We start from the raw sequence: 26,734 nt of genomic DNA on the forward strand, positions 1-26,734 counted from the left end.
TAGTTTGGTTTCCTCATTCTTTAATTCCAATCTCTTTCTTTCTTATTGCGGGCTAGTGTTTCTAATAAATTTGAATAAAATGGTGATATGGACAACTTTGTTCATTTGATCACGGGAAAGGTTCCAGTTTTTTTCCCAATTTATGTCTTTTGGGTTTTAAATATATTCCGCTTTTTTGGAAAGCCCATTTTTTCCTATTCTCAAGTGTTTTTTTAGGAATGGATGTTGGTTTTTATCAAATGCTTTTCTGCATCTTTTGGATGTCATATAGTTTTTGTTAGTTTGGTTATTGATTGTCGTTTTGCTTGTTTTAATGGTGCCAGCCCTGCATTTCTGGTATTCCCTACCATATTATTATCCTGGGTGTTTTTTGTAACTTTTTTGCTAATATTTTTTTAAGTTTTTAGCATCAATATTCATTAGGGAGATTGGTCCATAATTTTCTTTCTTGTTTTCAGCCTATCTGGTTTATGTATCAATTTAATTCTGTGTCATAAAAGGGTTTGTAGGACTCTTCAACCCTATTTTTTTCAAATAGTTTATATAGCATTGGGATTGTTCTTTAAATGTTTGGTAATTTGTCAACCATCTGGTCCTGGGGATTTTTCTTAGGAGTTAGTTAATAACTTGTTTATTTCTTTTTAAGATGGGACTGATTAGGATTTTTCTTCCTCTTTAATCTGGGCAAACTATATTTTTTGAGGTATTCCATTTCATTTAAGTTGTTAATTTATTGGATAAAATTGGGCAAAGTAACTCCAATTTTGCTCAATTTCCTCTTAGTGGGGGGTTCTCCTTTTCATTTTAAGATAAAATTTGATTTTCCTTTTCTTTTTTTTAATCAGATTTACTAAGGGTTTCCTATTTTGTTGGTTTTGTTTATTAATTAATTGAATGTTTTTTTTTTACTTTCAATTTTATTCTTTTTTTTAAATTTCAAGTTTGTGTTTATGGGGTTTTTTAATTTGTTCCTTTTCTAACTTTTGGGCCCATTCACGACCTTATCTTTTCTATTTTATTCAAGTGGCCTCTAGGATTAAAATTTTTTATTGCTTTGGCTGCATCCCACAATTTGGTATGATGTCTCATTATTGTCGTTTTCGGGTGGTTATTAATTTTCTATGTTTGCTGTTTCACCCAATCTTCTTTATGAGATTATTTGGTTTTTTTTTTTGGTCTACTTTCCCTGGTTTTTGTTGAATATAATTTTTTTGCATTTTGAAAAGGATGCATTTACGTTTCTTACTGCAGGGGTTTAGGGTTTTATGTCCTAAATATGGCCTATTTTTGTATGGTTCCATAACTGCTGAAAAAAACAGGTACTCCTTTCTGTCTCCATTTTGTTTTCCAGGATCATCTATCTAACTTTTCTATATTCTATTTACCTCTTTGGCTTCTTTCTTATTTTTTTGTGGTTTCATTTATCAATTCTGAGGTCAGGTTGGGATCTCCACTATTATAGTTTTGCTTCTTTTCTTCTTGCAGCCTTTAATTTCTCTTTTTAAATTTAGTGCACCATTTGCATATAATTTTTAATATTGATTTGCTTCAATCATGCTACCCTTTGCAAGATTAGTCCTTCCCTTCTCTTTTAATTGACGTTTTGCTTTTTGTTAATCTGTGATCAGGTTAAACCCTGGACTTCACCTGGACCATAGTGATTCTGTAATTTTACCTTTACTCTGCATTATCTCCGTTTGGGTTATTTCCGTAAACAACATATTGTGGTTCTGGCTTTTAATCCATTTTAACCCTTTTGGGGGTTTATCCATTCCATTTATGGTTTTACCAATTTGTATTTATTGCCATCTTGTTAACCCCTGTTTTGCTTTTCCCTTCTTTTCCCCCCTTTTGCCCTTCCAGTTTAAACTGAGGCCTTTGCTTTCCAGCCCTTTTAGTACCCCTCCTCTACCTTGGGTTCCTCCCTTCTTCTCCTTTCCCTCTTGGTTTTGTATTCCCTTCCCAGCTTTTCCTTCCCTTTTTCCTTTTCCCTTCTCCTTTTCAATGAGGTGAAGTTTGCCTAAAATTGAATATGTTAAAATTTTTTCCTTTAAAAGCCAATTTGATGGAGTAAGATACCTACTATACATCCCCCCTATTCTTTCTCTCAGATATAATAGGTTTTTTGACCTTCATGAGATGTATCCCCCATTTTACCCTTTTTCTGGTACAATGTCCTTTCCACCTTATTTTTCTAGAAAAGGATACATGTATTCTTTTAATCTTTATAGCAGAAATATAGTTCCCAAGATTTCTTTTTCTTTTAGGTTTCTCTTGAGTTCTATTTTATAGATCAAACTTTTGTTAAGTTCTGGTTTTCATCAAAAACAGGTGAAATTCCTTATTTTTGTTGAATGAGACCATCTTCTTCCTGGAAAGTTCATTCTGGCTGGGTGTTTTTTGGTTCATCCGTTTCCTTAGCCTTTTGGAATACCATTTTGGCCCTTGACTTTCAATGTGGTTTTGCTGATCTTGGGAACCTTATTGTGGTTCCCATATTTGGGAATTGGGTTTTCTGGCCGCTTTTGGAATTTTTTTCCTTTGTCTGAAGGTTCTGGCATTTGGCCACTATATTTTTGGTGTTTTGATTTTAGGATCCATTTCCTAAGTAGAATTCTTTAAATGTCTATTTTCCCCCTATGCTTTGGGCCCTTTGAAAATTTCCTGGAAAATAGTGTCCAGGTTCTTTTTTTCATCATATTTTTCTGGGAGTCCAATAATTCTCAGATTGTCTCTCCTAGATCTATTTTCCAGATCTGTTGTTTTCCCAAGAATGTATTTCACATTTTTTTCCATTATTTGATTTTTGGGGGGTTTGCTTGACTGATTCTTGTTGCTCCTGGGAATTAATTCCATTTGTTTTCCCATTTTTCAATGAAGTTTTTCTTTACTCCCTTTTTTAATTCTTTTCTAATTGTCCAATTGAGTTGTTTTGTTCTATGGAATTTTTTTCCATTTTGACAATTTTATTTTTTACAGAGCTATTTTCTGTTTCCAGTTCACTAATCCTATTTTTCAGGATTTGATTTTTTATCTACTCTATCTTTAAATGAGTGGGATGACTTCTCCAGACTCTTTTGCCAAACCTCCCTCTCCTTTTCCCATTTTTCTTCTAGCTCTCTTGTGGAAGCCTTTTTAATTTCTTCTATGAGATTCATCTGTGCTGAAGAACAGATTATCTCCTCCTTTGGGGATTCACCTGAAGACAGTCTGTTTGTAGTCTCCTCAGGGTTTAGAGTCTGCTCTCTATCCATATAGAAGCTGTCAGTGGTTAAGGTCCTTTTCAATTTTTTTGCTCATTTTGTCAGAGAAGAATCAAAGACAAACTAGCAATGAAAAAAAGGAAAAAAAAAAAAAACAAATGGTATCTGCTTTTTTGTGGGGAGGGGCTGGGTGGTGTTACTGAGCTTTTTCTACAGACTGCAGGGGGCGGGGGGGAACCAGTGAGGCACTAGCAGGACTGTGCTGCACCTGTGCTCTGAGACTCTGAGAGCATGCTGAGACACTGTGGGGGAGAGATGGCCAGTCCCCAAGAGACTCCAGCTGTTTGGGGTTGTATTCTTCACCCCCGGTGTTTTTACCTTCTCTGCTGGGCTACTGACTTGCTGCCAGGGCAAAGTATCCAATCCTGCAGCAAAGCTCTCCCCTCAGAGACGTCTGAGATCACACCCCACCCCACTCCAGTCTGCCCTGCTGTGAGCTGCTTGCCGGACTCTCGCTGCCGCTGCCTGCCCTCAGCCTGAGCCCGATCTAAAACTGTCCCTGCCCTTGAGCAAAAACAGACCTTTCCTGGTGAATTTCATGGATGTCTGTCTTCTCTTGGTAACTATTTGTGGGGTTTTTTTTTCAGTCAAGCATTAATTCAGAAGCTTGTCATGAAATGAATTCTGAGAGAAAATGCGGAGCTTACACAGCTGTGTGTCTCCTCTCCACCATCTTGGCTGGAAGTCCCTATGAAATCTATCTTTTAATGAGTTATATGCTTTTTCCAATTCACTAAGTCTATTTTGTAGTGAATTTTCTTCAGATAGTTTCTGTGTTGCCTTTTCCAAACCCTTTTGCAAATTTTTCATTTCCTTTCCCCATTTCTCTTCTAGCTCTTTTTAAAAATCCTTTTTTTCTTCTAGGAGAGCCTTGTGTGATGGGGACTAGGTTATATTGCCTTTTAGTGCTTCATCTGGAGACAATCTGCCTTTAGTTTCCTCAGAGTTTGAAAGTTGTTCTCTTTCTCCATAAACGCTATCTATTTATCAGAATTGTTTTTACTTGTTTACTCATTTATTTTATTTTTGTTAAGTTAAGGTCTCCCTTTAGGCTGGGAGAAGTTTTCCCAAGTGGCTGCAGCTGTGCTGGGTCAATGCTGATTCACTCCTTAGTGCTAGGTCAGTATGGCCAGGTCCATGAGATTCTGGCATTTTGGCATTCCCTATTGATCTCTTGTGGTTGTGTTGAATGTTTTATAACTTCTTTGCTGATCTACTGGCTTGCAACCATGCCAAAGTGACAAACACTGCCATAGATTCCACCCCACAGACTCAACAACATCCCGGAATTCTTTGCTGTCTATGCTGGCGTTTCTGATTGAAACAGACTTTTTCTAGTCAGTTTCCTCCTGTAGATTATCTGCCACACTGAGTCTACACCGCCACGCAGAGAGTGCACCACCCAGGACTTTCCACTGTCTGTGCTAGCGTTTGTACTCAGCTGGTCGCGCTAGCTGCCTCCCTCCAGTTTCCAATTGAAACAGACCCTTTTTGGCGATCTTTGAAATTATCATCTGCTGATAATTTGTTGCACTCCCAATATTTGTGGGTTCTGCAGGTCCAGAGCTAATTCAGAGGCTGGATTTAATGATTAGTGTGAGGGTTGTAGAGAAGGTCATAGAGAAATGTGTCTCTACCATCTACTTTTTCATTCTTTAGAATCTGTTTTGTTATTTCTTGATCTCTTATACCTTCATTGGCTTCCTCATGCCCAATTCTAATTTTCAAAGAATTATTTTTGTCTTTGAGACTGAACTTCCTTCTCTAGTTGGTTAACTTTTTTTCATAATCTTTTTGATTTCATGATTTTTTTTCTTTAGTTTTTCATCAATGTCTCTCATTTTATTTTTAAATTTTTTTTTTTTTTTTGAGTTCTTATATACATTCCCTCTGACTAGGGAGTCATTTCACATTATTCTTTAAGACAGAAGCTTTTTTTCTTCAGTATCCTCCTTTGAAGATGAACCTCAGTATTCCATGTTCCTATAATAAGGATGATTTCTATAGTAAGTATTGTGGGGTTCTTTCTTCTTTGCTGGTTCATTTAGTTTTTTAAATAAGAGATATTAGTGTAAACATGGGATGGGGGGATGGTGCCTCAAGCTTCCCTTCAGCTCTCTCCCCTTTCACCTGAAACCTCAAACTAAGAGCTCCATTCTCCAGCAAGTGCCCACAGCCAGCAGTATTTCTGCTCTATTGCCTTTGTACTTCTGGATGTCCTGGTTCCTTCTTGCTTAGGACCACATTCCTGAAACTCAGCTGAATCTAGCATTCCAAAGCAGCTGAGACTCAATAAGTCTTCCTCTACTTAGACCCAGACTCCTCAGACTCTCTGGGAGGTGAAAGTTTCTGTGGTTCATGCAGAGCCTCCAGACAAACCCAGATAGCCCCAAGGTTCCCCACTTGACCTTTCTTCCAAGCTAGCCCATATGTGTTTCCAGGAATTAATGCCCAGCTTTCTTCAGATCTTGGGCTATATCAGGAGGACCCTTGTTCTACCCCATCTTTTTTATTTTTCAATGTCTCTGTTTGCCCTGAGGCACAAATCTATACTGTTCTTGGGGAAAATCTGGAGAGTTTAAAATTAACCAACCTGCTCCTGACATTTCTCAGAATCCTCCCCCCAAATGGAAACATTTTAACCTTATTGATTATCTTAACACTTTTCTTTCATATGTATCTTTTCAAATTCGTATTTGAAGTTTGATTTTTTATACAGCAGAGTAGTGATTTTATCAGGAATGCTTGAAAATCTTCTATTTCATTTAATATCCATTTCCCCCCTCAAGAATCATCAGTTTTATTAGGCAGATGATTCTTGGTTGTAATTCTAGCTCCTTTGTCTACTGGAAAACCGATATTTTAAGAATGCAAGTTACTAAATCTTATGTTATTGTTTCTTTCTGGTTGCTAAGAATATTTTTTCTTTTCCTAGGAGTTCTGTAATTTAGATTTGATATTCCTGAGAGTTTTTCTTTGAATCTCTTTTAGATTGGGATCAATATATTTTTCAACTTCTATTTTATTTTCTGGTTCTAGGATATTTAGTTTAGCAGTGTTCCTTGACAATTTTTTTTTTTAAATCTATAGGTACTTTTTATCATAATGTTCAGATAGTTTAATAATTTTTAAATTGCCTTTCCTCAATTTATTTTCCAGGTCAGTTGTTTTTCTAATTATATAGCTCACACATCTTCTATTTTCTGTTTTCTTTTTTTTTTATTTATTTATTTTTTTTTTTTTTTTTGGTGTCTAGTTTTCTTGCCACTTGCCCAATTCTAATTTTAAGGAGTTATTTTCTTCAATGAGCTTTTGAACCTTTCCCACCCTTTCCCACCACACTCTACTTAAACCAACTCTACTGTCTTAAGCTTCAGGCCTTTCTTATTGCTTCTTTCAAAGGCCAGATTTGGAGATTTTCATTGTTTCCAAAGTGGTATGATCTAAGGAGAGTGCTAGTTACTGTCTCTTGGCCAGTGCACTGGTTTTTACCCAAGACAGGACCTTGTTCCACTACATAGGGGTCCTCAAACTACGGCCTGTGGGCCAGATGCAGCAGCTGAGGATGATTATCCCCCTCACCCAGGGCTATGAAGTTTTTTTATTTAAAGGTCCACAAAACAAAGTTTTTGTTTTTACTATAGTCCAGCCCTCCAACAGTCTGAGGGACAGTGCACTGGCCCCCTATTTAAAAAGTTTGAGAACCCCTGCATGACTAGAGCTACATCCTGACCCTGAAATTATGACCAGGCCCCCACTACCTTTCATACACAATTATTAGTGCTCCCCTCTGTCCTGGAATTAAAACCAAGTTCCTCACTCCCCTACTGGTAACCACAAAAACTCCACTCTGCCTTGGATGCATAACTGACCTTAGGCCCCCTGGCTACAAGTCCTATCATTTCTTTTGACCCTGCAACTATGACTGAAAACTTTGTATGGGCAATGCAACAAAATCCTGAACTCAGTGTCAGTAAAGTGTCCCCTGCAATCTACTTCCAACCAGTTGTCTGACTCTACAAGTCTATGAGCTTAGAGCTCCTATAACTTATTGATTAGTCACTGCAGCCATCTCCAAGGCTTGCTACTGGCACTTCAACTGGCCTGTTCTACTGACCTCCTACCTTGTCTTGGGTTAGAAATGTGTGTTACCCAAACTTTTGTTGGATCTGTGATTCCATAATTCAATTTGAGGCATTATATTAGAATTCTGCTGTCTTGATTATGCTTCTTTAGAATTGGTCCCTAAATTATGTTTACCTAACTGTTACTTGTTTTTCATAGAAGTTCAAGATCTGGGAGGCATCTTAAATATCATTTAAGCCAACATCTCGCAAAGGGATCATGATTACCGTCCTAAAAAATATGACTTGAAGAATGCTCTGTGGTTCCTCTAAGTCTTTTTCCAAAAATGTAAATCTGTATTTCCTTCTATCATTCTTCATATTACCTATTTTCAAATCCATTCTTCCTTTCCTGGAATGTTCTAATTTGCCAATTTGAGACAGAGAAATTAAAAATGAAACAAAACCAAACAAAAGGGCCTTTTTTCCTATATAGGAGGAGAGGAGACAGCTTTTATAATAAATCTGTCCTCAAGCTTTAGCTACACAAATCTCTTGGAGACAGAACCAACACCAGCAAACCATATCAAGAAGTTACCTATATCTTCTAACCATTTCACCAATGGGGATGAACATAAAGTTTATGTAGAGGTGTTTTCTTGATCTGTGACAACAGTTTATGAACTGTCAACTCATCAACCCAATCACCAACCTCTAATAAATCATCATTCAATGTTCTACGACGATGTATATAAATGAGTCCATTTCACAATACATTTCTGTCAGCATTTGAAAAACTCTGACCCCAGATCCATAAGTAGTTTAATAAGCAATACATATTTGTCAAATCCTTGCAGTAATGTTCTATATCTCCCTTACTTATTTAAATACTGTTAATTTATTTCTCTATCTCACTGAATCACAAAAGAGGAATTGTCTTCAATCTTTTATGAATATTAATCTTACTAATACCATTAATCTATATAACAACTCTTTCTAAGAGTCCTAAGTGCTTTAAAAGTTGTTTGTTTTTTTTTTTTAAATAAAGATCAATCTCTACAAGGTAATAGGGTTTGGAGCTAAGGGTCCCTTCCTTTAGAAATCATCTAATCCAACCTCCTCTCTACAAATGAGAAAATTAAGACTCAGAGAGGTTATGTGATTTGCCTCAACAGCCACCATTTTAAACTTATGCACTTTCATCACTAAGTATACTTTGCACCATACTGCATTGTCTTAGAATTTAGATAGATTGCAATAATATTATGCCCATTTTATAAATTGGCACAATGACACTCAGATAAAATAAATGACATTTTATGTAGTATGGTGAACGATTCTTGTGAACTAGAATTTGCATGCAAAGTCTTTTTACATTATACCATTTCCAAAGAAAGGTTTTAGAACAAGTCAGAGTAGGAGTACTAATACTGAATCTGGTACCAACCAACTGTTTTGCCTAAGGCAAGTAATTAGTTCTCTCTGGTTCTTTCTTATTATTGTTTGTTGTTGTTTATCCCTCATTTTTGAAGAGGACCAGTAACATCAGTGAGTGATATATTGACTTGTTCTTGATTTCAATTTAAGGCAGAGTTTCACAAAGTCGTCAACCTCACTCTCTCTTCCTGAATCATCAAAGTCCAGTGGCAGAACAAAAGTCAAGATGACTGGATATTATTTGAAATGCAACAAATGATGGTGGTATCTTAACTGCCTAAACAAACTCTAAGCACTTTGTAGTGCCTATTTAATCCACTTTTATGACAGTTGGAACAAATTGTTCTTACTGCCTTTTCTACCAGGGAAAGTCTTCACACTCTTGAGGTAGATATCTCTTGAAGTAGATACCCTCACCCCTTATTCACCAATAGGTTTGAAGCTTGTTGGTTACCCTGAAACTGGTTTAGCCTGAGTGCGAAGATGACTTTTTGGGATGGGGTAGCTATACATTACAACTTCTTGGAACTAAAGGGGAGAATTGGTTGAATCAGGTGGATACCAAAGATAGATTAACAACCCTGGAAACTGCTCTGTAAGTCCTTATAACCAGAGGAGTTAGTGCCCCTGAACATCCCATGCACCCTTCTGTCTTATCTTTAGATAAAAATTAATAGTATCACCCAATTTCATCCTTACCGTGAGGAACAATCAGACAAGAACTATGCAATAAGCTTACCTGATAGGAAAAATAAGCATTTCATAAAGCAAAAATATGCAAAGAACCTTTCTCAAAGTTTTAGTGATATAAAGCCATGGAAGATCAAGATACATATTTTAATGGGCTTGTACTGAATAGCTTTTAGGCAAAAAAGGTAGAGTAAGATAATGGTATATATTTGAATTAGAGCATTCTTGTTATATAATGTTTTGGCCTGATAGTCTCAATATTTAGCAGCTCTAAAAGTATCCAATTAAATCTGAAAATGAAGCTTAGGACTGATAGAACCGATTGGGCATTTTTTAGGAGCTTTTCACATACAGCCAAGGCTAAATCTAAAGATTGAGGGAATCAATCAGGCAGACTGCTTCCAGGAAACTTTGGAAATATCTACTTTTTCCAGAATGAAACTAATAATAATAATAATAATAGCAAAATTCATAATGAGGCCTTATATTTCTATAACAGTTTTATGGTTTACTAGGAATTTCCAAATATGTTCTCTATTTTGGTCATTCTATCTTTATAACAACTTGTAAAACATACATTCTTATGCCTACATTACAGATACAGAAACAGAGGCATAATGAATTGAGTGATTTGTCCATAGTCACATTGTGGCATAGCTGTAACTGGAAATCAGTTGGACATGATTTTCTTCCCAGAAGGAGAACTATTAAAATTACCTTTAGTGGGAGTATCTCAGTTGGGGAATAAAAGCTTCAAAGGACCCCTGAAATCTAATAGTTTCTTAAAAGTTTGTTTTAGGTTTCTTTTTCATTTTTATTTTTTGAAGTTTTTATAATACTATATTATAATTATATTTTATATATTATATTATTTTTCCTTTCTATTGCATCACCTCCTCCCCATTGAAATAGAAAGAAAAAGACAAAACTAATAAGAAATATGGAACAAATCAAATTTACACATTGTGTGTCTAAAAATATGTCATTCTACATTTTTTAATTCATCACCTCTTCCATACTATCTTTACACTGTGATTATCTCCAGTTTATTCTGTATCCCTTTTGTTTGTTTGTAGTTGTTTGAATGTTGTCTCTGTTTTAGATTGTGAACTCCTTGAGGGAAAGAACTTTATACATATATATTTCTTTGTATCACTAGTGTTTAACACAGTTCCTGGCACGTGGTAGATACTTAATAATTACTTGTTGATTTTACTCTTTGGCAACAAGTATCATATTTCATTTTCAGTCCTCTTGTCTCAGGGTTTACCATTGCATTGACTAGAGTTCTTAAGTTATTTTTCCTTTTAATGTTGACATCATTAAATTAATTGTTCTCTTAGCTCTGCTCACTTTATACTGTATCAGGTCATAGAGTTTCTTCACCAGTTTCCTCTGAAATCATATATTGTATCATTTTATAGTACAGTAGTATTACATTGTATTCATTTATCATAATTTGTTATAGTTTGTTTAGTCATTCACAAGTTAGTGATTATTTCTTTAGTATTCTTGGCTACTACAAAAGGAGCTTCTGTAATTTGTTGTTGTTGTTGATAAAAATTCTTTATTCTACCTCTTTAGTGTCATACTCTCAGGAGCACTATAACTGGGTCAGATCCAGGGATGTAGTCAAAATGACAGAGTAAAGTTGCACCAGTTCTCCCAGTTTTCCTTGAAAACAACATGAAATCAAGTTTCTAAACAGAATCTGATGGAATGAAACTGCTCTCCAGCTCAAGATAGGTTAAAAAAAAAACTTCAAGAAAAGCTGGTCTCACTGGGTGAAAAAGGTGTTCAGACCAGGTCAGATAGACTCTGAGAAAGTCAGTGAGAGGGAGGGTCTTAATCACAGTAAACCAACAACTAAGACATTTAGTCTTGGCTCAGTAGAGGAGCAAATCAGCAGGGCAGCTTCCAGTCCCAGCTCAGAAGGCAAAATCTGAGAAACCAGACTGTTTGCTGAACAGAGTAGGGAAAGCTATTCCCTCCAAACATAAGGGATCACTGTAGTCAAAGCCAAGACTGAGAGCTGCATAAGAAGCTTGAAACACCATCACCTTTACTCCAGGAGCAAAGCTCCATCTTGGAAAAAAAAAAAAAAAAGGAAAGAAAATGAACAAGAAATAAACCTTGACCATAGACAGCTACTATGGTGACAGGGCAGACCAAAACACAAACTCAGAATAGGACAGAATGTCCACAGACGAAATCTCAAAGAGTGAGATAGATTATTCTCAAGTCCAAAGAGGCTTCTTGGAAATACTCATAAAATACTTCAAAAGGCAAATGAGAGAGGTAGAAGAAAAAATGAGAAAAGAAATGAGGTATGTATGAGAGAATCAAAAGTGTAGAAAAGGAAGGGAAAAAAAAGTTTCTGAAGAAGGCACTAGTAAGAGAAGGGGGAGGAATGATAAGAGATAAGGTAGTGGATAGAGTGGATAAAAAAAAAGAAAACATATCACTAAGGATGGGGTAGAAATATAGAACAAAAGTATGTACATAGGAGAAAATAGGATGGAGGGAAATACAGACATGGTAATCATAACTGTTAATGTGAATGGGATGAACTCTCCCATAAAATGGAAGCAAATAGCAGAATGGATTAAAAAAAACAGTGTCCTACAATATGTTGTTTACCAAAAACACACTTGAAACAGAGAAACATATGCAGTGTAAAGATAAAAGGCTGGACACAATTTATGATGTTTCAGCTGAAGTAAAAAAAAAAAAGCAGGAATAGTAATTGTAATCTCAGATAAAACAAAAATAAAAATAGATTTTATTAAAAGAGATAAGGAAGGAAAGCACACGTAAAAAGCCAGAACTCTGGAGAAGTATGCTTGAAAGAAGTATACTTGAAATAAGGCATTAACTCAGAGGAACTGATGAGACAATGGTTATCTAATTTACATATACTGAGTACTTAGCATGGTGATGTAATAGTTCTCTAGTTCACACATATTCAGTATGCTGTACTGATGTAATTGTAATAGAGTATATAAGAACTGGGGACAGGAAGTCAGACTGGCAGACTAGCAGACTGCTGGAGGAGACTGGGTCAGACTATGACAGACAGACTGTGTAAGAGACAATAAAGATTTTGTACTCTATTCTTGTCCATTCTCATGGTGGCTATCCTGCTGAGACCAAGGCCCTTTCAGAGGACCTTCAGAAAGTTAGCCCAAACATTACACATCTACATAAAGGGTATCATAAATAATGAAGCAGTGGTGATACTAAATGGATATATACCAAATGATAGAGCAGGTAAATTCCTAGTAAAGATTTTAAGTCAGTTACAGGAAGAAATAGCAAACCTATTCTAGGACCTCACTCAATATTCCCTTCTCAACCACAAAATAAACAAACAAACAAACAAAAAAAGAAAGAAAGAAAGAAACTAGAGAGGTTAACCTAAACAAGAAAACTTAGATATGATAGGCCTCTGGAAAAAATTGAATAGAGACAGAAAAGAATGCATCTTTTTCTAGATAGTACATGGCACCTACATAAAAGACAATGTATTCGGGCATAAAATCTTCACAATCAAATGCAAAAAGCAAGAAATAGTAAATGCTTTCTTTTCAGATCACAGTGCAATAACAATTATATTCAATAAAGGACCAGGGAAAGAGACTACAAACCAATTGGAAATAACATAATATAATTCTAAAAAACAAGTATGTCAAACAACAAATCACTGAAACAATCCATAATTTCATCCAAGAAAATGACAATAATGAGACATGGAATGCAATCAAAGAGATTCTTTGGGGAAAATTTATATTTCTAAATAGCTACACACAAAATAAAATAGAGAAAGAGGATATCAATGAATTAGGTTTACAACTAAAAAAAGTTAGAAAAAGAACAAATCAAAAACCCCTCTTTAAATGCCAAATTAGACATTTTGAAACTCAAAGGAGAGTTTAATAGAATAGAAACCAAGAAAATTATTACAAAACTAAGTGTTGGTTTTATGAAAATACTAACAAAATAAATAAACTTTTGGCTAATTTCATCAGAAAACAGAAAGAAAAAAATCAAATCACTATTGTCAAAAATGAAAGGGGTGAATTTGCCACCAAGGAATAAGAATTTAAAGATATAATTAGGAGATATTTTGCCCAACGGGCAGCAAGTCTGACACCCTAACTGAAATGGATAAATATTTACAAAAATATAAATTGCCCAGATTAACAGAAGAGGAAATAAAATACTAAAATACTCCCATTTTAGAAAAAGAAATTGAACAAGTCATCAATGAACTCCCTAAGGAAAAATCTCTAGGGCCAGATGGATTCACAAGTGAATTCTTTCAAACATTTAAAGAACATTTCAATACTATGTAAATTATTTGGGAAAATGGATAAAGAAGGAGTACTGCCAAATTCCTTCTATGCCATTAATATGGCACTAATACCTAAGCCAGAAAGGACCAAAACAGAGAAAGGAAATTATAGAACAATCTCCCTAATGAATATTGATGCAAAAAATTTAAATAAAATGTTACCAAAGAGATTACAGCAACTTATCAGAAGGATAATACACAATGACAAAGCCCATCAGCAAGAGAGAGAAAGAGGAATTCTATTTAAAATTACTATAGATAAAATAAAATACTTGGGGATCTCCCTGGCAATACAAACTCAAGAACTATATGAACACAATAAAAAAAATACTTCTCATACAAATAAAATCAAATTGAAACAATTGGAAAAATATAAATTGTTCATGGCTAAGCTGAGCTAATATAATAAAAATGACAATATTGCCTAAATCTCTTCTTGTTCAATACCATAGCATTCAAACTGCTAAAACATTATTTTATAGAAATATAAAATAACAAAAAAATCATCTAGAAGAACAAAAGGTTGAGAAAATCAAGAAAATTAATGAAAAAAAAATACAAAGGATGATGACTTAGCAGTAGCAAACCTAAAACTATATTATAAAGCAGCAGATATCAAAACCATTTGGTACTGGCTAAGAAATGAAGTTGTAGATCAGTGGATTCAATTATATATACAACATGCAATAAGCAAGTCTATAGCAATCTAGTATTTGATACCCTTCCCCACCCCACCCCCAAACTTCAGCTTCTGGAATAAGAACTCAATATTTGACAAAAGTTCCTAGGAAAACTGGAAACTAATATGTCAGAAAATCAGCTATATCTCACAAACACACTAAAATAAAGTCTAAATGGGTACATGATTTGGGCATAAAGGATGATTCTGTAAACAAATCAGTAGAACAAAGGATAATTTACTTATCAGATTTTTGGAGAAGGGAGGAATTTATGACTAAAGAAGAACTAGAGAATATTATGAAGGTAAAACAGACAACTTAGATTATATTAAATTAAAAATTTTTGCACAAACAAAATGAACAGAAACAAATTTAAAAGGGAGATAACAAATGCTGAGGAAAAATCTTTACAGTCAATATTTCTGATAAAGGTCTCATTTCTAAAATATATATAAAGGACTGTGTCAAATTTATAAGAATAGAAGTCATTCCCCAACTGATAAATAGTCAAAGGACGTGAACAGACAATTTTCAGATGATGAAATTAAAGCCAACTATAGTTATATGAAAAAATACTCTAAATCACTATTGATTAGAAAAATGCAAATTAAGACAATTCTCAGATTGGCTCTCAGATTGGCTAAGATTACAGGAAAAGGCAGTGTTGGATGTTGGAGGGGATGGGGGAAAACTGGGACACTAATGTATTGTTATTAGAGTTGTGAAATGATCTAACCATTCTGTGGAACAATTTGGAACTATGCCCAAAGGATTATAAAATTGTGTATACCCTTTGACCCAGCAGTGCCATTGCTGAGTCTATATGCCAAGCAAATCAAAAAGGAGGGAAAAGGACTGACATGTGCAAAAATGTTTATAACAGCTCTTTTTATGGTATCAAAGAACTGAAAAGTAGTGGATGCCCATCAATTGAAGAATAGCTCGGCAAGTTGTGGTACATTAGGTAATGGAATATTATGATTCTATAAAAAATGATGAACAAGCTGATTATAGAAAGGCCTGGAAAGATTTACATGAACCAATGCTGAGCAAAACAAGCGGAACCAGGAATAAATTATACACAATAACAACAAGAATGTGCAATGATCGACTATGAATGGCTTGGTTCTTCTCAATAGTTCAGTGATCCAAAGGAGTCCTAATAGACTTTGCACAGAAAATGTCATCTGCAACCAGAAAAAGAACTAAGGAGACTGAATGAAAATCAACATATGCTATATTCATTTATTTTTCTGGTTTTTTTTTTTTAATTTCTTCCATGGTTTTTCACATCTGCTCTGATTTTTCTCTTCCAACATAATTCATAAAACAATGTGTATTAAAAATAAATAAACTAAAAAAAAAAAAGTACTAAAATTGGGTCTTAGTGTTTAGTAAATTTGGAGGCATTAGTTTTAAATTGCTTTCCAGAATGACTATATCAATTTATAGTACCATCAACAGTACATTAAATGTTTGTTTTCTTATTGTCCTTCAGAATTTTTCATCTTTTTTTTGCCAATTTGATTGGTGTGTGATGAAAGTTTAGATTTGCTTTAATTTAAATTTCTTTAATTATTACTATTTTAAACATTTTTCTTATGGTTGTCAATAGATTGATTAATAAATTCTTTTTATTATTATTAGCTGCCAGGATCCAAAACCTCAGTGATTTTATATTGGAAAATAGTCTAAGAACAATGCAATGATACTATTTTCCTTTTTCCCAGGGGTAGAAGTCTGTCTGTCTTTTTGATATATTATTGATACAATCATTTTAGAAGACTTTAAAGATCATATAACCCAAATAGCTCATTTTTAAGTGAAAAAACTAAAGTTCAATTAGAGTTTAAATGACCGGTTCAAGATTTTTTTTTTTTTTTTTTTTTTTTTTTTTTTTTTTTTGGTTAATGAATGAATATATATATGATTAATGTACGCCTGAACCAGGACTCGTCTCTGGATCTCTAATTTAGAACTCTTTCCATTTCGCATTCATCTAAAACCAAAATTCCTACTGGTAGTAAGGTATATGCCAAAAACTCCTTTCATTTGGAAAGAACCAGTCATTAAAGACTGGGAAAGTCACTAACTCCTAGGCAAAACTTTTATGGCTTCCAGTTGAGACATATCATTTAGAACATTTGGGAGCCAGTGAGATCATAGCACACAAGTGTTTTCTATATTAATCAAAGAGCACAATAGTTGTCTGGAAACTCACATCATTTCATCAGCTGTGGTAGCCTGTTACCAGTTTTCAGGAAATGAAATGTGACCCTAGGGGACTGTAATTAGGTGAATATAATAATTTAAGAATGTTCATAGGAATCTGGAAAATGTGTCCAATCAATTCATTCAGAGGCAACAATGGATGTATATGTGTCTGTATCTGTGTGTATTTGTGTGTCCATATTCAAATCTGTATGTATGCAAAAATGAGTCATTACATGTTTATCATTATTGCTATCTCAAGCCTTTAGTATGTTTACTTTTTTACAGTAAAGTTCTAAAAAGTTTCCTCACCTACTGAATCATTTATTCTTGCATATACAATACTATAAAAAAGAAATTCTGACTGTATATAAGCAAAAACTTTGGCATGTCCTGCACAATCCAGTTCTCTTCCTTTTTCTTACATATATATGTTGTAAAATAATTTTAAAAACTCAAATGTAAAAAATCTTATTGAGCCCCTAATTTCTGCTTTATGAAAATATATAGTCAAGGGTAATGATATAATTCCATGAAAGGTAAATTGTTTCCTTTAACTAGATTTGAGTTGCTTGACATATTTCAATATTTAGTCAATAACATGATGAATATGGGACATGGATGAGTCACCATACCCTTCTCTAATCTCACAATCTTTTTAGTACAAGGCAGATTGGGAGGCAATTCACTTTTACTTTTTACTGTCATAAATAAAGATCCAATTGGAAGTTTTGATCATTTATTTTTATAACAGAAGTTTTAGCAAATTTCATGCATGCATTTTTTTCCTGTCACAATTAGCTCAGTGTCAAAAGTTCTGCACACAGTTTTTTGTTGTTCATAGGCAGTCGAGTATAATTTCAATAGGCTTTCATTTATTATCTATCTAATAGATTATCCTGCTTCATATCTCTGTGGCACCAGATGGCATTATCTCCTTAGTCTGTCGGTTGCCTTGTTAATACAGCATTACATAGGAACATTAAAGGTCAGAAGAAGACCATATGGTCTATCATGTCCTGCCCTTTTATACCCAGGAAAAGGCCAAATCATCATCTTAATGCTTCCCCATACCCCACATGTAGCCAAAAGTTGAATATATTTGATTTTCTCTTCTAAATGAATGTCCAATTTTTATTGAAATCACATATTCAAAAATGTCTACCAACTCTGGAATATGATTTCCCCTCCCACCACTATTTTCTAAACATCTTTGGATCTTATAGAAAGTGAAATTAGCATATCTCTTTTATCAGCTTTCTTAAAAGAGGATGTTCTTTTTTCCATTCATTTATTAAAAGGCAATGTTTTATTGCTATTGTCCCAAAAGGAACTTCCCAAGTGGATTGTGTTCAATCACCTTTTCTATCAACAGTATCTGGATACACTGTCCTGACAGAGTTTGCTCTGAACCTTATTTTATCTTTAAATCGTTGCTTCAAATGTCTCCCATTATAACTTGGAGAGCTTAGGAGTCCTCTAATGAATACTATTTCTAATAAGATGGAAACTATTGAACTGTTGACTTTTTTGGAAAGAGCTTCTGAGTGAGAAACATCCTAGATCAGAACCAATACAGTCATCACTCCCAGAAGAATTGCCTTAAGGATATACTTTCAGGAACAATGCCAGGGAGTCAGCAAATCAATAACTCTGATACTGAGTCCTTTTCATCTTTAAAGTGCCTTACTAACATTAATAGTTAATCCTTACAACACCTCATCAGGTCAGAACACATTAAAATCCTCATTTTATGATTCAAGAAACTAGGGGGAAATCTCTCCTCAAAAAATTCTCTCCATTTTTCAAACTAAATTAATAATCTAAAACAGTGATATTGTTGTTCTTCTTGTTGTTGATTTAATTAAGAATATAGAAAACTCCTCATTCTTGTATTCTCTGATCTCCTGGCCTAAGATTGAGATCTCAACCATTCTTTCCTCTTTCCCTTTTTTACTTATAACCACACACTCTGGCTGTTTCAGTTTCTAAATAATAAGTCTAAGGGAATGGACAAAACTGAATAATTTTAATTCTTTCAATTGATTTTTGTCCCTGGATAACTCTACAAGAGGCCCCAAATAGTGAATCATACCTTGGACTAACTTTTCCATCTTTTTGATTAGGTGGCAGTCTCCTTTTTTATCTAGTAAAAGCTACTGTGTTTTACTCTTAAAAGTTTAAAGAAATTTAAGCATAACAACAGAACATTACCTACAACTTAAAACCTTAAATTTAAGAGAAGTATCTTACCTTTGTTTAATCTTCAAAACTGTTGTGTGCAATGATTTACAGGTATTTAATCTCAAAAGCAGACTACTAGTGTTTTTAAAATGAGCCTTTCTTTCAGTGAGAAGTTTGGGGTCATTAAAAAACTTTGCAATTTCTTAAGAGAAACCTAGTCTACTCTTCTCCTCTTGTTCAATTCCAGGCCTAATTCATTGTCTAGTTGGAGTTTCTGTTAAAAAATGTCAATGGATTCCTTTTATAGGCTTCATTCAAATACATTTGGTAAATTGAGTAGAAATCTTTGATTCTTTGCTCTTTCTTTTTTTTTTTTTTTTTTTTTTTGACAAGCATAATTGGAGCAAACTGTTTAAAATAATTATATATCAAATTTACTATATAATATTGTAGGTTTCATACAATCATTAAAATGTCATCTATAAACAGGAGCAGTAGAGAATCACCCATAAGGAACCTCTAATTGATTTGAATTTCATAACAATTCTGGTGAAAATGTATCTTCAAGTCTTATGCCCAACTTGATATGGGGTAATGAATAAAATTATGTTTTCTATCTCTCAAGGAATCATATATAATTATATAGACACAGCAGACACCTTGTTGAAGAGTCCTTGAAGAAACTGAGTAGGGACTGAGAGAAAACTCAGTTCATCAGAGAAAATCTTTGTACTACATTGTCTGTAACAGTGTTTGACATACAGTAAACACTTATTAAATGTCTATTGATGGACTGATTGATCCTTATCAATGCTATTTGTGGATATATATATATCTTTTAATCTTCTTCCAGTTTCATTCTTATACATATATATTTACAATAATTATGCTTTTATATATCACTTATGTTCTTGACCATATTTCAATGCAAGTTTATCCTCTCAAACATTTTGATTACCAAAAAAATAGCAAAGAGGGCCTCTCATGTTTCTACAAATTTTGTGGGTCAAGGAAGAACTCTGCTCACTTGAGAAGAACAATGTTTCACATTGCCTAGAAGAGTGTGGTACTCAGTAGACATTTCATCAATGTTTGTTGATTAGTTGACTGATCCACTCATCTCTGTCAATGCTCTTTGAGGCTCCATCACATAATGGTATCTATCCAGCCAAGATTCTTATTGGATTAGTGATTTAAGAATGCCCAATTTTAAAAGAAAAGACTGAAATAATACTGTGATTGGAAGTTGATAGGCTAGAAATGGAAACCAACACAGAGGCCATGGACCATAGTTCATTCCATAGAGAAAAAGGCCTTTCAATATCTTAAAGCTGGATATGGATTCAAGTGGTCAGTGTATAAGAGACTTTAAGGTTATATTTGAAAGGAAACACTGAAATATATTAATATTATCTCATGAGTCCTTGTGATATCCCTATCAACTAATGGTAAAAACAAATAATATTATCTTTTATTTACAGATAGATAAACTAAAGTATAGAGAAGTAAAAAGGCCTATCTCATGTCATACTGTAAGTCAGTAGCAGAGCCAAAATGAGAAATCAAATATTTGCACTTTCTTTATTCCTTATTATCACGTAATACTTCTGGCCAATGGGAAGGGAATGTTAAGGTCATCATCCACCATATTAAATAGAAGTAACTGGAGACTGAAGCATATATGGAGTGGGTATAAAAATTGTCTACTCAGAATAATAATTAAGTAGGTTAGGTAGAAGATTAGGATAGGTGAGAAAACAGATGTGACAAACATTACCTTGGTTCTAGGAGTAAAGGGGAATTCAATTTCCAGTGGTTATGGACAATGTTAATTGATTGAAAGGGGAGAAATATAATTGGGAAAAACATTTAGAATTAATATGGAAAGGTTCTGGATTATTATAATAAATATTTGAAGTCTCTAATACTTATCTAGATTAAGCCTCTCTTCTGAACCTCCTGAACTCATCTCTAACCCTAATAGCTTGTCAGTAATGATGACCAGTGAATTAGCCCTGAAAAACACTTATTGATCTCTACCTCAGATTGCTGACTTCAAAAAAATGTCATTGCTTCATAACATACACTGTTCTGCCTCATTAGCTACTGTCACTTTGTTCTTGGGCACCAAGGGACTCATTATTTGTGACATAATAACTTTCCATGAACTAGCCATGTATTATTAGGAGCCTGTGACAACAAGTGGTTACACCCATCCCCACTATTGTCTTCCCCTTATTTTCATGTATGAGTAGTTACTAATCTTGGCCAAAAGATTAATTTGACACAGAGCCTAAAACATCCAAAGATGATCTAAAGCATTTGTTCTTTTCTTTACAGTCTAGTTAACTAGATGAATTTAAGTTTTTGTTACTCCTTAAATGTGGCTTTCAAAGCCTAATAATGCTTCTTTTTCATATGGTAATTGACATTGCATAGGATCATAGCCATGACCTGGGTTCACTCTAGGAACATTTTATAGTAGAAGTTGCATACTCTATTAGATGATGCTTAATTAGATTAGAACTATCTAGAGATCTGAAATGCAAATTAGAATGCCAAGATAAGGAGAAATCAGACCAGATCATTAAGAAATAGGCTAGAGAAATAGGATGAGTTTGGAAGGATAGAAAAACGAAAGTGAAATAACTCTTGATTTTAAAACTTTTTTTTAAAAAAACTGGATTTAAAAAGTTTTTTTTTAAACTAACTTTTAAAAGGCACAAGCAACAACATACTAGGAAAACATTATTTAATTATAAATGGCCAGAAAAATCATCTCACACTCTCACAATATATAATGATTCAAATGAGTCATTATATATTGTTTATTTTTTTTATTTTTTACATTACATCAAAGCTAGCTAGAGAATGCATCACTGGTGATGAGAGAAAGAACATAATCATTTTAGAAGAGTTAAGGAAATGGTTGAAGTATTAATGAAGTAAAAGATCTGGACTCAAAATAGAAGTCCTTTCCCTCATTGCCAAATGAAAAGGAAATGGATTGCCTTTGGAGATAAACCTTGCTCCTACCCCTACTCCTTAGAAACACCAACTCCCTTATCTGGAACCTTAGAATTAACAGGAAGCAGTTCAAGCATCTTATACCCTTATAAAAATGGCCTGGGACTATGTTAAGGCAACCTGAGTGCTAAATAGAAGCATATCTCTGTATTTAATTTTTGACAGAGTAAAAAACAAAGCAATTTTAGTTAAAGGATTGGTTTTTTTTAATCTATGAGTTTGTGTCCCCTACACCTGACACAGTACCCTGTATAAAAGAGAGAAGCCCACCTCTACTGAGTAGTGATTTCCTTTCCTGAGATCATTTTAGGAAATCAAACACAGTTCTTGTCACTTTTATCTGAACTCTTTCTCCTGATTCCTTTTTTCCTCCTCATCTGCATGATTGTCCTTTATCTCTAGGCTGCCTCATTTTTCAGTTCTCTTTTAAACATTGGCTTCCTTCTTTAGAAAGTAAGCTTCTTGTCCTTGAGGACAAGGATTAATTTACTTACTTCTAATTGTATCACCAGAGGTTAGCATTTTTCCTGCTACATAGTAAATATTTGATAAATCTATGAATCTCCTTATATATCTATGTATCAATCATATATCTCTCTACTCTTTTTAATCTATCTCTATGAATCTATCTTTCTATAATCTCTATTGATACAGGAGGTTTTTTTATACATTACGCAATCAACAAAATTAATTTAAGCAAGAGCTTCTCTGATAGGTGGGTCTAAGAAAAAGCAAATATCAAAAAAATTCTTTCCCTCAAGGAACTTAGATTTATATGTTCAGTTGAATTAAATACTGAGGTAAAGCATTATTTATCTCAATTAAGAATGACAGTGAAAAAATTGTTCAACCAATACAAAATTATTTATATTATAGTTGATTAATGTCTGGGTCAAAGTGCACACACAATTTAGCAAATTTTGAAACATAAGTCCAATTGTTTTTGCATATTTTCCAGTGTATAAATGTGTCTGTGTTACCATAGCCTCTCCATAAATTTTCCTTTTTTTTTTTTTTTTTTTTTGGTCAGTTATGTTGTTGTGCCACAGTTCCCTTTTAATGTCCTGACCTAGTTTCCCTAATTATCCTATTCAGTTACTCTGCCTCAGGTTATAACCATTCCCTATTAATGTTTGATGAGATAAAGGTCTTATATCTTTAGGTTATAATCATTCCTTCTTAATGTTTGACTGGATAAAGGTCTATCCAATTTAGACATCATTAGAATATCAGGAAACTCTCCAGTACCTCCCTCCATTATGTCATCCTAGGTACCTCCTCCCATTAGGTCATCCTAGGTGCCTCCCCCCATTAGGTCATCTCCATCCAGGTACCTCCTCCATTATGTCATTGTTTTTGTTATCCTATAAAAGAGTTTTGTATCTGATATTCACTGCTGGATACTTTGAGAGGAGAGTCCCATCCAGTCAATTGATTTATCCTCCAATAAATTAATAATCAAATTGTTCTCTAATCTCTATCCTGCCATGGTTTCTCCGACAATGTTAATCATATGACTGTGAAATAAAACCTCAATCTTATTTTGATTTGAATTCCTCTAATCATTAATAAGTTGGAGCATTTTTTTTTCATACAATTGCAGATAACTTATATTTCTTCCCATGAGAACTATAGTTCATACACCAACAAATTCTGGAAAACATACTTAAGAAATTTGATTAACATGATTATCAACCATTATTTCAAAGGACTGGTGATGAAGAATGAGAGAAAGATGATGAACCAATGAGAAACACAATTTTGAATATGGTTAATGTGGGAGTTTGTTTTGCTTGAACTATGCTTATACCATGCAATAGTTGTATATTTCATTCACTGCTGGGTGGAGTAGAAATGAGAAAAAACAAGTACTTGTTAATTGAAAAAATATTTATTGTTAAAAAGAAAATTTAAATTTGTTAATGGGTATTACTAATGGCTTGTATAGCTTTTCCACTAACCAAGTGAATACTTCTGATTGGGGTAGTTAATATTGCTGTAAATGTTTATAACCCAGGCTGTCAAAGTCTTTCATTCCCATAAGTTTAGGAAAGATTGTTCCTTCCCATTGGAGTATCTTCAAGTAGAGACTGAAGAACTATTATCCTGCCAAACCTGCTGAGGTCTAAATTGGATTAGAGGATCTCTGAGATCACTTTTAGTTCATGTATTGGAGGATTTTTCTTCAACTTTAATTAGTAGCTTAATTCTAGTATATGACTAACATAGCCATATTTAAATAATGTAATGGATTAGATGGATTAGAAAATTGTCATGGAATCATCTTCAACATGAAATCAGAAGTAAGGAAAGGGAAACATACAGTGTGGTCCACAGATAACATAAGTATTTTGAGACAAATAATTGTGTGTATTAAAGAACTGAGTGACCAGTAACTTTCCATGGTGATAAATTTCAAATGAGAAAGGGTGAGACAAATAATGCAATTGTCACACTTTTCCCAGGATACATAAATAGAGAACCAACTCTTGCCACAATGCTTGAGAAATATAGTTTATGCCAGGCCCTGTGCTAGGTGATGGCATTACAAGTACCAATAATGACATAATCCCTATTTGCAATGAACATACATTCTGATGCACTGGAAGATACATTTGAAATAAATTGGAAGATTATATCAATATTTGACACAAGAGGTAAAAAACAAAAATTCTATCTTAAAATTAACAAAAAGAAACATGGGGATTGGAATCTATAAAAGAAAAAATAGAAGTTCCAGATTTCCTTAATAACCTATTGAAACAAACAAACAAAAAAAAGACTAAAATTATATAAGGAATCAAAGCAGTTTCAAGGAAACAAAATAAATACTTTAACATCAGACTAAAATTTTATAATCAAGACTTGAGAAGCAAAACAAATCAGAAGAGAGAAAGAAATTCTTAAGAATAAAAATACAGAAAATTTCTGGTCATCACAAGAAATCCAACACAAAAATAATGCAAATTGGATCAAACATGTAATGGAAATTATTTGTATACTTTTAATATAATGAATGACTAAATTCTGACACTAAGATGAATGACTAAAACTCTAGCTTCTCTGTAAAACTGTAAAATGATTGGACCCAGAGAAGATCTATAATTATTGACTCAAATGCTTTGTATTGGCAAATGAATTACTAGCAAAATACTTTACTAATTTTCTTTCATACAGAAGATTAATCTCACTTATTATATATTATAAATAATGAACTAACTTGATTCTTAATATAAATACACTGGAATGAAAACAATCTAAATACTTAAAGCAAAAGTTAAAATACTAAAAGAGAAAATAGAGATCAAAACTTTGATAGTGGAAAATCTCTAACATATCAGGGTTAAACAAATCTAAAAATGAAAATGAAAGAAGTTAAGGATCTGAGTAGAACTTTAGAAAAGATAATATGTATATGTGTGTGTGTGTGTGTATATATATATATATATATATGTATTATTGAATAGGACAGAATAGAAAATGTGTCACTCAACTATGTATGACACTTTTGCAATCATGACAATGACCATAAAAATCTTAAGATCCTACATAAAAGGAATAATAACAATTAATAGCATACACATTACAATAAAAAATTGTTCTGTAAAGTACCTTTGAAAAAATTATGAAGATGAAATGATAAAGATAAAATAACTTATTCTTAAAGTGTTGAGGTTAAAAAAATAAGTCATAGCTATGGTATGATAGATAATTTAATGACAAAAATGAAATAATATATCAATATTTGTGAGATATATTCAGGTAGTTAGATGGCATAGTAGATAGAGCACAGGCCCCAAAGTCAGGAGAACCTAGCTGTGTGACCCTGGGCAAGTCACTTAACCCCAGTTGCCTGAGGGGGGAAAAAAGATATATTCAAAGCAATTCCTCCCTGGAAAGTTATAACTTAAAATAATTTCAACAACAAAGAAAAGTTTAGATCAAAGAATTCACCAAGAAACTAAAAAGCAAACCTAGGAAACCAACAAATTGAAAAAAAAAACTATTAGACAATGACAAGCAAATTTAGAAAAACAAAGAAATCATAACGATAATTGAAAGTTTAAAATTATCATTAAATTTCCCTCTATAGGAACTGTTTTAAAATAGTGAGAATTAAACATTAATTAATCAATGTTTAAAAGAAAAAATCAAAATGACTAATATAAGAAATTTTTTAAAAAGATTTCATTATAAAGATAAATTTAAAGATATTATTAGGAATTATTTTGAATAACTATATGCCAGTACAACTATAATTTAAACAAACTGTCTGAAATTTTCTGAATATTTCTGAAAAATTTAAATGATCAGGTTAATAAAAGAAAAAATAGAGAATTTGACAACTCAATCATAGAAAAAAGAAATTGAATCAGTCATAAAAATAACTTTGAAAGGAAAAAGTATCACAGTATTAGATATATTCAGTTAGTCAACCAATCTATATTTAATAAGTGCTTATTTTGTGCAAGCCACTGGATAAATATTAGGAATACAAACATAAACAAAAAGACAATTCTGCCTTCAAAGATCTTACATTCTACTTTTGAAGATAGCACATAAAATAGAGTTGAAAAAGGAAAAGGAAAAAGTAGAAAAATTCTGAATTACAGTCTGAAGAGGAATGAATCTGATTCCTAAAATGGAGATTATAAAAGGAGCCATCCAATCAATCAAAGGAAGTGGCCACAGAGGGAGAGAATACTTCCAATGCATTAATTACAGAACTGGAGTAAGTTTCCAAGAATGATGTTTCTGCAATGAGACAGAGAAAATTTAAGGTATAATCTAACAGGTTATAGATGTTTTCCTTAAATGAGATTC

The sequence above is a fragment of the Sarcophilus harrisii genome, chromosome 1, assembly GCF_902635505.1.
Source record: "Sarcophilus harrisii chromosome 1, mSarHar1.11, whole genome shotgun sequence".
In the NCBI taxonomy this organism is placed as follows: Eukaryota; Metazoa; Chordata; class Mammalia; order Dasyuromorphia; family Dasyuridae; genus Sarcophilus; species Sarcophilus harrisii.